The following is an 11,873-nucleotide window of genomic DNA, read 5'->3' on the forward strand; positions in this document are numbered from 1 at the left end:
ATATTCAGATCACTAGAGCTTTTAGATTAGGTGAGCAAATATTTTTATTATACCTCTGTTTATTTTTTCTATATAAAAATAAGACGAATAAACATGCTATTTTTTCTAAACAGTCTCAACCGTGAAATAGTTTTTGTGCTATTTGCCCATGGTGAATAGTCCTCAAACTATTCAACGGCAGCATTCGATTTCCCTCGCTTTTCATCTCTGAAAACTTCTGATTTTACATGGATTGTGACGTATATATTATGACGTACCAAAAGTAAAGTCAGCATCGGTATAATAAAACACCTATTTACTGACTATTCGGACAATAGCAAGTTCATCGTCCCCCTCGACAGCAAACTATTTCCCTTGGCTGCGCCTCGGGAAATAGTTTGCTGTCTTGGGGGACGATAAACTTGCTATTGTCCTCATAGCCAGTAAATAGGTGCATAATATCTCCCAACCAATTATGTCGGTAGAAAAATAAATCTACTATGCCCCAAACAAGTCGCTTGAATTCCATACACTGTCTGGTCGGTAGAATAAAAATTTCAAACATTCGGACAAAACCTTACTCTGTCTTTTGAATTATATTCATATGACTCGAGCTTTTCTTGAAACCAAGCATATCTCGGGATTTTTACAGAATTTTCCAAGTATAATAGAAAGCAATAGTTTCGATCTGTACAAATATTAATTTCGATTTATTGACATATCCGATTTATTGTTTTTATTTTGCAATACATGAATGACAAGGGGAAGGCTGACATCTATAGGTAAATAGCTGACTTTTTTCAAAATACATGAATAATCGATGGAAATAGATTAGTATACTTGTTATAGAAACTTCAACTTCATTTGATTCTCATATAATAATATAAATTTCCATCCAATCTTTATGAAAACGTGATGACTTCAACACCAATGGCCCAAACCCACTGAATATGCAGTGATATACCTTCAATAATTGCATACTGAGTTCATATCACAATATTTGTTTCAGTCTCCCTTTACTTTATTCATTGTGCATAACTACATGTATTTCAGGTTACTTTTATGTACATATATGACGTCTATTTACAAAAGTTAGAATCTAATACATGCATGTGAACCTCAAATATCTCCCACCCGATCCAATACTCGAACACAGAAAATGTATGCAGTGAATCATTATAAAACATATTTATACCATCATCTTCTAATATGATAGTTATACCTTTTTAGCCATGAGTCTATTCTGCTCTGTTTTTTGCCAAACGGATAACAAAACACATAGTTTGTCGAAAAAGAGCATTTATTATTACAATGCAAAAAATATTTCACATTTTAAAGTACATATGATACACTTAAAAAATCTTATGCATAAAATAGACAGTAAATCTCATGTAAAAAAAATATTTCATTACATGTATACAAAGATAAATGTGTCTAAGATATACACAGTACAAATACTGACATATAAAAAACAAATTTATTGCCACCTGGACTAGTTATGGCAAAAAAGATGGGACTAATTCTTATAAAAAATAAGCCATGAACTTGTTGTATTGGCCTATCCAAAATCAGATAAAATGTTACAAACAGCATCTTACTCACTAGAATAATATAAAACAATTCGTGCTTCATTGCAGCCAAAATACATACATTGTTAGTTTGGTAACAAGAAAAGAAAGATTGGGGTTCATCAAGATGAAATATAGAATATAAAATATCAAACTACGATTGATTTTTTTCGAAGCATATCATCACATCTACATGTACAAAGAATACTTTACTCTGGTTAAATAATGGAGAAGAGACACTTACATAACCTTGCCTTTCCCCTTTTCAAAAGCGGCGGTTTGGAACATTGTCCATTTTCCCTATGAGCTATTGCTTAACTGTGATACAATTTAAATTTTTAACCAATCAGATCAAGTTAAACAGCAGTGCAACTCTAATTTTTATGTCTCCGATTAATAAATAATCTGATTACGATAATTTAAACACTAATGTTTGGGTCAAAGTTAAAGGGAACAGTAGAAGGATATCTCCCCGACAGAGTGCTTGCAAAATTAGGATATAGGTAACACTGTCATTACCTGGGAAATCTGTCTCAAAGCAGGGAACCCCCCGTTTGTTGGTGAATGAATGAGGGTATTGATTTAACCCAACTAAGACTTAGTTGCATTACTAAAGAATGAATGGTATTAACAAGTAAAATATCCATTAACGAGTCTACATCTGTTCATCTTCAATCTGAGATGGCTGAGATTCATGCGATGATTCCATGGGCGTTCACCATATTGATCTTAAGGTCATTAATATATATTTGACGACCATGCAATTAACATTCATCGGAGGACTACTCGCTAAAGAAATAGACTGGTATTGCCTGTGTGATCTTGTTTGATATTTCTTTATTCTTGAAGCCAAAGGCTCATCAGATTTTATACAGCATATAAACACGACAAAGAGTACAGTTTAGATATTATAAGTATACAAAAATACACAAAGGATATAAATATCAATAGCAATTACTAATTAGACTTTCGTAGAGCAGTAGCTTTATATAAAAATTTCCCCAATTAGACAACTCTTTTACATTTTCACTACTCATTGAACAAACAATTTTAAAAAACATTTTGTTTGTCATAATAATACTTCTTAATGTAAATACTTCTCAGATTTTCATAAAATGGACATTTTAATGTGAAATGAAATTCATCGTCAATAACATAAGAGGAGCATAATGTGCAAATACATTGAGATGTAAGAGTATCATTATATCTACAAGTTTCACTTTTTGATTGGTGGTTTGATAATCTAATCTTGGTGAGCATTCTCTAATATATATCTTCAATAGGTTTTCTTAAATATCTTTGTAATCATACAAATTTATTTACAACGCACTGGTACAATTGTCCTTTCGAACAAAAAGTTACAAATGAAAAAAAAATATTTTGTCTATAAATATCAGCCATCATTTGCTCAATTATCAACAATGATGGAGCTCCATAAATAGCTCAAATCTAGTCTCACCAACTTACTCTTTGATACACATAATGCAATTGTCGTTACGTTTAACCATATCTTCATAACAGGCCCTAAGTATACAATATTTGCAGTACTGTTAAGGCTTACTATGAGAAATCAACGGAAAATAGAAGTGCAAAAACGGGTATTGTTTAAGAAACTGTATTTATTTTTATTCTGATGTTTTAATATCACAGCACTTAAATACTTATTGGAATAACATAGTACATGTTTAACCTACTCTGTACTGTATGCAGTTTGCCCTAACAAAAAAATACTATAGTAAACTATAGTTAACTATAGTTTACTATAGTTAACTATAGTACCAAAGTTATAACTTTGGAACTTTGATTTACTATGGTGAAAACTTTGGAACTTTGATTTACTATAGTAAAAACTTTGGAACTTTGATTAACTATGGTGAAAACTTTGGAACTTTGATTTACTATGGTGAAAACTTTGAAACTTTGATTTACTATAGTAAAAACTTTGGAACTTTGATTTACTATGGTGAAAACTTTGGAACTTTGATTTACTATGGTGAAAACTTTGGAACTTTGATTTACTATGGTGAAAACTTTGGAACTTTGATTAAGCACTATAAACCCTTACGATTATGGTTTTGCTTCCCATTCTGTACATTATATAAACTTCAAGTTTAAGATTCATTGAAGCTTCAGAATTTTTTTTTTCAAAAACGCAAATCGTCCCCCAAATAGGACAAAGTACAAGAAATTGTTTTAATGTAAAAATAGTCTCTTTCACCGATAAATAAGCATTATTTATTTAAATATATTTAATTCTAATTATAAATAATTATTAATAATTAAAATATTTAAGTTCATAAAGTAATTACAAAAAACATAGAACTTTAATTTACTATAGTAAAAACTTTGGAACTTTGTTTAGCTATAGTAAAAAATTTGGAACCTTTTAAAAACTACGGTATAAACTTTGGAACTTTGATTTACTATCGTGAAACTTTAGAACTTTGATTTACTATGGCGAAAACTTTGGAACTTTGATTTACTATGGTGAAAACTTTGGAACTTTGATTTACTATAGTAAAAACTTTGGAAATTTGATTTACTATAGTAAAAACTTTGAAACTTTAATTTACTATGGTGAAAACTTTGGAACTTTGATTTACAATAGTAAACTATAGTAAACTATAGTTAACTATAGTTTACTATAGTATTTTTTTTGTTAGGGTGGTTCCATCGATTGACAGGTACGTGATGAATGCAAAGTACGTGAACTGAATGTAGGTCTTTAACAAATTTCAATATTGCAAGGGCATACCCTTTTTGAAATTAAAAATTCAAGCTATTAATTGTTTCTGTATACTTTGTACTTTCTGGAAAATGCTGCTGCTTTAAATAGGATTCGAGTGTTAATAGTTAAAATTTCAAGTAAATAGGCCCATGTCGAAATATGTTTGAATTTTACCAAATATTTTGTGTACCTTTAAAGTCACCCTCTCGATTGAAAGAAAGAAGAAACACTTTTCAAGTTAAGACTCTTTTACAATAATTAAGATAGATTTTTTTCAGTATCAGTAGCTTTATGCCATCCCCATACCTCTGATGTGTATAAAAATTACACTACTTACGTAAGTATCTAAAACAGGTACTGAGGACATATATTAACCCGGATCCCCACGGGGCCCCAACTATGATGTATTGAATGTTCACGTTTGCTCTGCTCCTATTTTGTATTGATTCGGAGCAGTTCGGAGGCCCGACGCTTTATGCCTAGTACACATTTAAGCCGATGGTCGGGCGACTAAATTTTTCTTGTCGGCTGAAAGAACATGATAAGGCGACACAATATCGGGCGACACGGAGGAGTCACATTCATTCTTAGAGACAACGATGTTTTCAATAAATAGAACAAAAAATCGTTTTCCTAAAAAAATCAGCAATATTTTTTCATATATGTATATTCAGATAGGTGACGTGAGTAATGTTTGCAAGGCAAAGTCGCAGAATCTTATAAAATTGTGACTCAATGTTGAAAATGTGTGCAAAATTTTGTATGAAATTGCATAAAACCGACAAATGGTACATATCTAAGCAGAAAAGAATATTTAAGATTTCTTTACATCTTACGGATGTATTATGTATGCTATTTCCATTCCGAAAATTTATATCAATTCATGAATTAAAATTTTGTCTGTATTATGAATCCTTAATAGCTTAAATATTCACAAGTCGGCCAATCGTCGCGCGCTCATCGAGCTCTGGGCTACAGTTTCATCGTATATCCGATCGCTGGATATTGTGACTGATACTTTAATAAACTGACGCCGATGATCGGACGATGATCGAAGGTTGGTCGACGGATAACTTCAATTGAAGAATTCGGCCAACGACGCATAAAAAAAATATAACTTGGGCTGATGGACACAAAATCGGTCGGCCGACAAAAAAGAGGTCAAAATCGGCCAAGACAACGCAATTAAAAGTGAAATTCCCAATTAAAAGTGAAAATTACAACAACATCACGAGCAAAAAATTAATGCATTTTTTTTTTTGCTTAATATTTATCATTGTAAAAATCAATTAGATTCTCAAAAAAAAGAATTCATCAGTTTAAAATAATTTAAGACCTTAAATTAACCTATTATTTATCTATACCTCAGACTGTAGAAGTATGGGGGGGGAATAAAAAGTGAGAAATGTCCCTATTTGTAGCATTTTCATGATTATATTCAGCAGCTACATATCTAATAGGTGGAGTATTTCATGTCATCGTTTTTTTTTTTTAATTTAAAAGTGCATGGAATTCATTGGATAAGCACCCCCACACGGAATTCCCTCTTGAAAAACCCGATTACAACAGTAAAACACACGTCGGGAGACATTAAGTGGAATAAGAATTGAAATCAACAACATGTATGGTTCAAGGAAAGTAAACAGTATCACTTCTGGTATCTAGCTTTACGTACAAATTTTACATAAAATATCACCCTTTCACTTAAACCAATTATGAATTGTTGATATGTTTGAGGCGGCGCATTTACAAATACATATGTATTAAAATTATTGGAAAACTAATACAGGATATTCAACTTATATTTAAAAAAAAAAAAGCAGGATTACCGTATAGAACACACTTTGGTTACACTTCATTAATGATACTTTGGTCGTTGTAAAACAAAAGATAATTAAAGTTATAATAAAAGATTGTTTAAAAGTTCAGATACTTCACTGGAGTGACAATTTATTGGTTCCTTCGCAAAATTGTTAGCAGATTAAATTACCTCTAACCTGCCGAAAGTACACTGCACTCTAAGTGCTTGCGGACGAAAACTTTATCTTTAATTAAACCATGTAAACAGCGGATAAGCTCTTCACATATCAGAATGATGAAATCCCATATTTGTGTACGTGCAGTGTGGTACGTTTTTGTTCTCCTGAGATTTAGACATTGGTCATATATCTTGTTACATAATTTTGCAAGTCGGAATATCAGGGCACAGACGATCCTAAAACCCGGATATAATACCAGTATATCTAGCGATGTATGAACGTGCGAATTTTTTACTTTGGTTGCATGATCAGAGGGATATTCAATTGCCTTTTTTGTTCATTTTGTATTTATTCAACTCATGTTTGTTATAAATAAAACTTTTATTATATTTTATTGTAGTACTTATTCACTTGTTCTCAAGGCTCAACATATTCAAGTGATTTTTTTAAGTCTTTGATTTAAACGTTTTTAACATTTCGTGTGTAGAACAAAAAAGGGGCTAAGAAAACCGTAACTCTCAATACAGCTCCTTTCTAATTTAAACATAATGTTAGTAACAAAATAATTATATGTTATCCTGCAAAGTGCTTTAAGAAAAATAAAACCTAATATCAACAAATATTGGACCGATCAGAAGCTAGACCATAGACTGAGAAATAAATCAACTAGTCCAGCTTGGTAATGATATAAAATTAACAACAAACAAAACGCCAACTCATACAGAGATCCATACCCAGAAAAATTTGCAACAGATTTGCAACCAGTTTGTTTATAATGCGAAGGCAATAAAATAATGGTTAGTTAAAATTTCTGCCAAACTGAAGCGCAATGCTGCAATGTATCAAATTTTTCAGCCGCTAAACAGAAAATATTTTATGAACCCTTTTCAGAATAAGCCACCATCATTCAATGTAATGTCTTGATGATTAAAAGCGACGTACAATATGGTAATAAGGCATTGCATGTTGCATCTTTTCCAAATGAATTGTGATGATGAACAGACAAGGTCTTTCAAGATTACACTGATAAAGCATGTATACTTCTGTTCCATTTTGCCCCAAATGAATGGTCAACTCTGATAATCAGACATTGACAGCGTACAAGATACAGAGCTTCGATGAATTATGTGAAGATCCATATTTTTCATCAACTGTTATCGCTAACGGCAAGATATCAGTTCCGAACATTAGCAGCTCTAGGAAATGCAAAAGATCATATGAAACGTTACTGATTTAACGTTCTTTGCAGGAGAACTGTCAAATAAATCACATCTTCATATCAGATAAACATGCATTGAAATATAGTGTTTTTAAATTCAGCACGTTGAGGGATCGTAATAACTAAATTATTTACATTTTAGGATTATAACAATGTTAAAAATACCAGAACGCTTTGAATCGTTATCTTAATTTCACTGAGTAGGCAATAGGTTTTTTTCTTAGAATACTCAATTTATGTTACTATCAGACAATATAAGTATTTCCCTTGGTTAAATGACAAACTGAGTAACCATTAAAAATTAAGTGGTTAATTTTCAAAATCCGGCAAATTTTTCATGATAGCATTGGAATTATCATTTGACGTATAATAATTTTGTTAACGAGCATTGGCACTTTCAAGAAAATAATGTACTAAATGCAATCTAATTAACCAAAGTATGGCCAATATTAACAATGTTCACAAGAACCAAAGAGTTTGATGCATAGTCTAAGAAGTTTTAAGGCCACACTGTATAGTAAAATGAACGGAATCGATTATTTATAATGTGACACTCAGATAGACAGGCCTGAATGCACAAACGTGTTTTCCATCAATGTCACTATCATTGCTCCACGTAGATGCTGTGATATTTTAAAGAATTCACCATCTCTGTTTCCAAACCTTATGTTAATGTACATTTAACAACACAAATTATGCTGATTTGTCATTTCTCTGACATTTACAAATAAGACTTGAAATTAATATTTTTTTTTCTAATCAAAGTTTATCTTTTTAAGCCTATGTCTTTTATGCTAAATTGGCAAAACATAGAGTTAGCAAAATTGTTAAACTTATTTCTTAAAAAAAAAGAGGGCTGTCCAAAAAGTTCGTGGACAATGACGTTTTTGTGAACATAAATGGCTCATATAAATCTGTTGTATATCAAAACATTTGTTATGAAAAAACAAGTCAGCATGATTAATTTTTTATTGATGGAACGTAATATTTTTGTAAAAATTGTGGTCTTTAAAGGTCGCAGATAGTGCGCACGGACCAAGGTTAAAATGATATAAACTCTGATTTAAATTGTTCGGATTAAAATGATTATTTTCTGTATAAAAAAAGTCAAAAACTAAAAAAAATCCATGTAACAAAAATAAAGAGGTTATAATTATTCTATATCCTAAAAATCGCTTACCATATAGACATCGAGAATACTAAAAGAAAACTATAACAAGTACGTGTCAAACCTCAATAGAAAAAGCGACGTCGGCTGTCCGCACGGGGCAGCATCCGATCAAAAAATTAAGGTTTATAACGATTGAAACAACGTAAGAGACAAAATATTGGTTAAAACAACTCAAAAATATTGAAATATATTTAGTGTATCGATTTGGGATTGGTATGTACGATTTTTCAACGATGTGTACAAATACGGGGACACTACAAAAATTTAAAAACACATGTAATTAAATGAAAATGGAGATTTCTATTCATGACGTTGTTATAAATCTAGCGCAGCGTCGGAGTGGGCTGTGCAGTTTGAGTATAGATGACGCTCGTTAATGTTTTGCATTGTTTTCAATTTTAAAAATTAAATAAATTATTATCTATACTTAAAGATTATTGCTAGCACTTCGAAGTGCATTGCACCTTAAAAAAGAAATGTAGTGTGTTTCCATGAACGTGTGTTAAGTCAAAATCCAAATGTTTGACGTTATAATGAAATTAGCTTAACGTCAGACTGGTCCGTGCGCAAAACCTGCGATCTTTAAAGACCCCGATTTTTACAAAAATTTTTCAGTTCCTTCAATAGAAATTAAATCATTCTCACTTATTTTTCATGAGAAATATTTTGATAAACAATAGATGCATAGATAGAACCATTTATTTTAATTAAAACGTCAATGTCCACGAACTTTTTGGACAACCCTCGTATATATCGTTGGCTTAGTACATTTTAAACCTTGAATGAAATCTATAAAAAATAACGATCATTGTTCTAGCTCAATTTTCCATTGACAATACAAAATTGGATCAGAGCAAACATAGACCTCCAAAATATATGAAAAGTGGGATCAGGTGTCATGGAGGAGTGAGTATTCCCTGCCGACCGATCACACCAGCTGTGTGCTTCGTGTCATGATCAGGAAATAGTGAGAAAATGTCGAGTGTGTATAATTGCTTGCTTACTTACATTTAGTATGAAAAAGATAATTCAGCATTTGACTAAATGATAAACTATATTTGCTGACAAGATTATTGTGCGACTATTAAACTTACAAAATTATGACCTAATACGAGATTGCTGATATTTTTGTTTCAGTGACTGAATATGAAAATACAGTATTTTCAAATTATTTTTATTTAGTTGTCGTGTTCATGCCACCGTCATTTTGTTACAGGGTGGAAAAGGGTTAATTAAAGCAATGTAAAAAATAAAGAAAAATACCCCTACTGCGAACTAAATATCAGAATAAACAGCACTTATTGTTACATAATTTCTTTTGTTTTTAGAGATGTTTAACGCTAAACCATATCTTGCAATAAAAAGATGTTTTATTTAAATGATACGTATTTTCAACTTAACATAATAACAGGATCATGGTATGAATTCAATTACCGATGGCATCTGCATTCACGTGATCTCTTAACAGCGGTATGTCCTTTTTTCATTACATTCGGTTAACCACAGTGCGAGCGCAACATAATAAGCATTGTTTGAGAAAATGTGTGTTGATAAGGTAATAATGCGTCAACAAGTAACAGGTTTTCGGATTCTGTATGTAGTATAAACAACATTCATTTCAATCGAAATTTACGTAGTAACCTTCATATTATATGTTTGTAACACATACCGCCTCCCCGTTGATGAAGTTTGTATGGTAAAATTCAATGCTGAAACCAATAATACTTAGGTATGATTAAATTGTACTGTCTCTCATTTTAGGCAAGTATTGACCTAAATTCCTTGGCAGCGATTTTAACAGATTAAAACAAAGATACAATGTGATATCTCTTACTGTGAATTTGAAATTGAATACTTTTATACATGCAAATTTGTGTAATATCACTTGGGTATCTCCTACTTAAACAGATATAAAAAAATATTGGCGTAATAAACATAAAATCAAAGAACCTTGTGAGAGATTTAAAAACTGTTTTGTTTTCTTCATACAAAGAAAGAAAATAAGAGTGCGTCACATGTTGGAGATATTTGAAAAGAATTTCTTTCAAACATTTTTTTTGAAATTTTTTTGAAATATTTGAATGTCCAAAAACATGTTATTTTTTATGTCTGCATATTAATTCTGCATAATAACATTGCGTATTGACAAAATCAATAGAAAAAGTTTCGTGCATATTGGAGCAGTAAAATGTCACTATGAAATTTAATCTGGTAAGATGAGAATTTCTGATTTCTATAACACATGAAACAATCCACAGATATGTGCTTCTTTTAATTTCTTTTAAGAAAAAACTATATGTTGAAAATGATATAGATACAAATTAAGATATTTTTTAAAAAAAATTGTTTAGATAAATAAAAATTCCACGAACATACTCAACACAAAGAAACATTATAATACATGTGTTTCCATAAAACAATGCATACATATATAAGCTCTTGTATTTGTAACAAAAAGTATTATTTTAATGCCCGTGAAACTCAAAAGGCTATGCTTCCTAAATGTTGCCAGTAAATAAAAAAAATGATTTGATCACAATTATAAACATGACACAGAATCTGTACTATTTTCATAATGAAGTTAAGGAGGTAAAAGAAATGATTGTCATTTATTGGACAACTGATTATTACCAGATACTCTCTTTTACTTGCTATAAAGTTTATGAAACAGGTCAATAGATATAAAACAATTGAAGGACTATCTTTGTTTTATCACATAGGTACAGATAAGAAAGAACACACTTTAGGGGTATTTAATCTTGATATAATCTAATTGAAAGAGTGATATCTTTAACACTTGTCTTGCTAGACTAAGAGTCAAAGTTAATTTGACATACAACTTACAATGACAAAAAGTAACTTTCAACATTAAAGAAGAATTTTCTTCATAACAATTTAAAAAATATATTAATATAAATGAATTGAAAAACATATGATAAAAGAAAGATAATTTTGATTTGAAATGAAGCAAATATGAACGTACAATTTTGTAGAATTAAACAAAACATTTCAGCTACGCAGCACAGTTAAGGTTACAAAAAGGAGGCGGAGCCTAATTTGTACGGGAAAACTTGACTATGACATCATATACAATATACGTCATACAATATTTCTTTAGAATACCAAAAAATGAGTTTATCTGCTAATTTAACCAGTAAGAAATCATCAAACTACATAAAAACTTACTACAGCGTGTTGTTTTGTCGTTAGTTAAATCCCACATAACAAG

Source organism: Saccostrea cucullata, unplaced genomic scaffold (assembly GCF_032062105.1).
Source record: "Saccostrea cucullata isolate Sc308-1 unplaced genomic scaffold, CSIRO_AGI_Scuc_v1 ctg1100, whole genome shotgun sequence".
Lineage (NCBI taxonomy): Eukaryota > Metazoa > Mollusca > Bivalvia > Ostreida > Ostreidae > Saccostrea > Saccostrea cuccullata.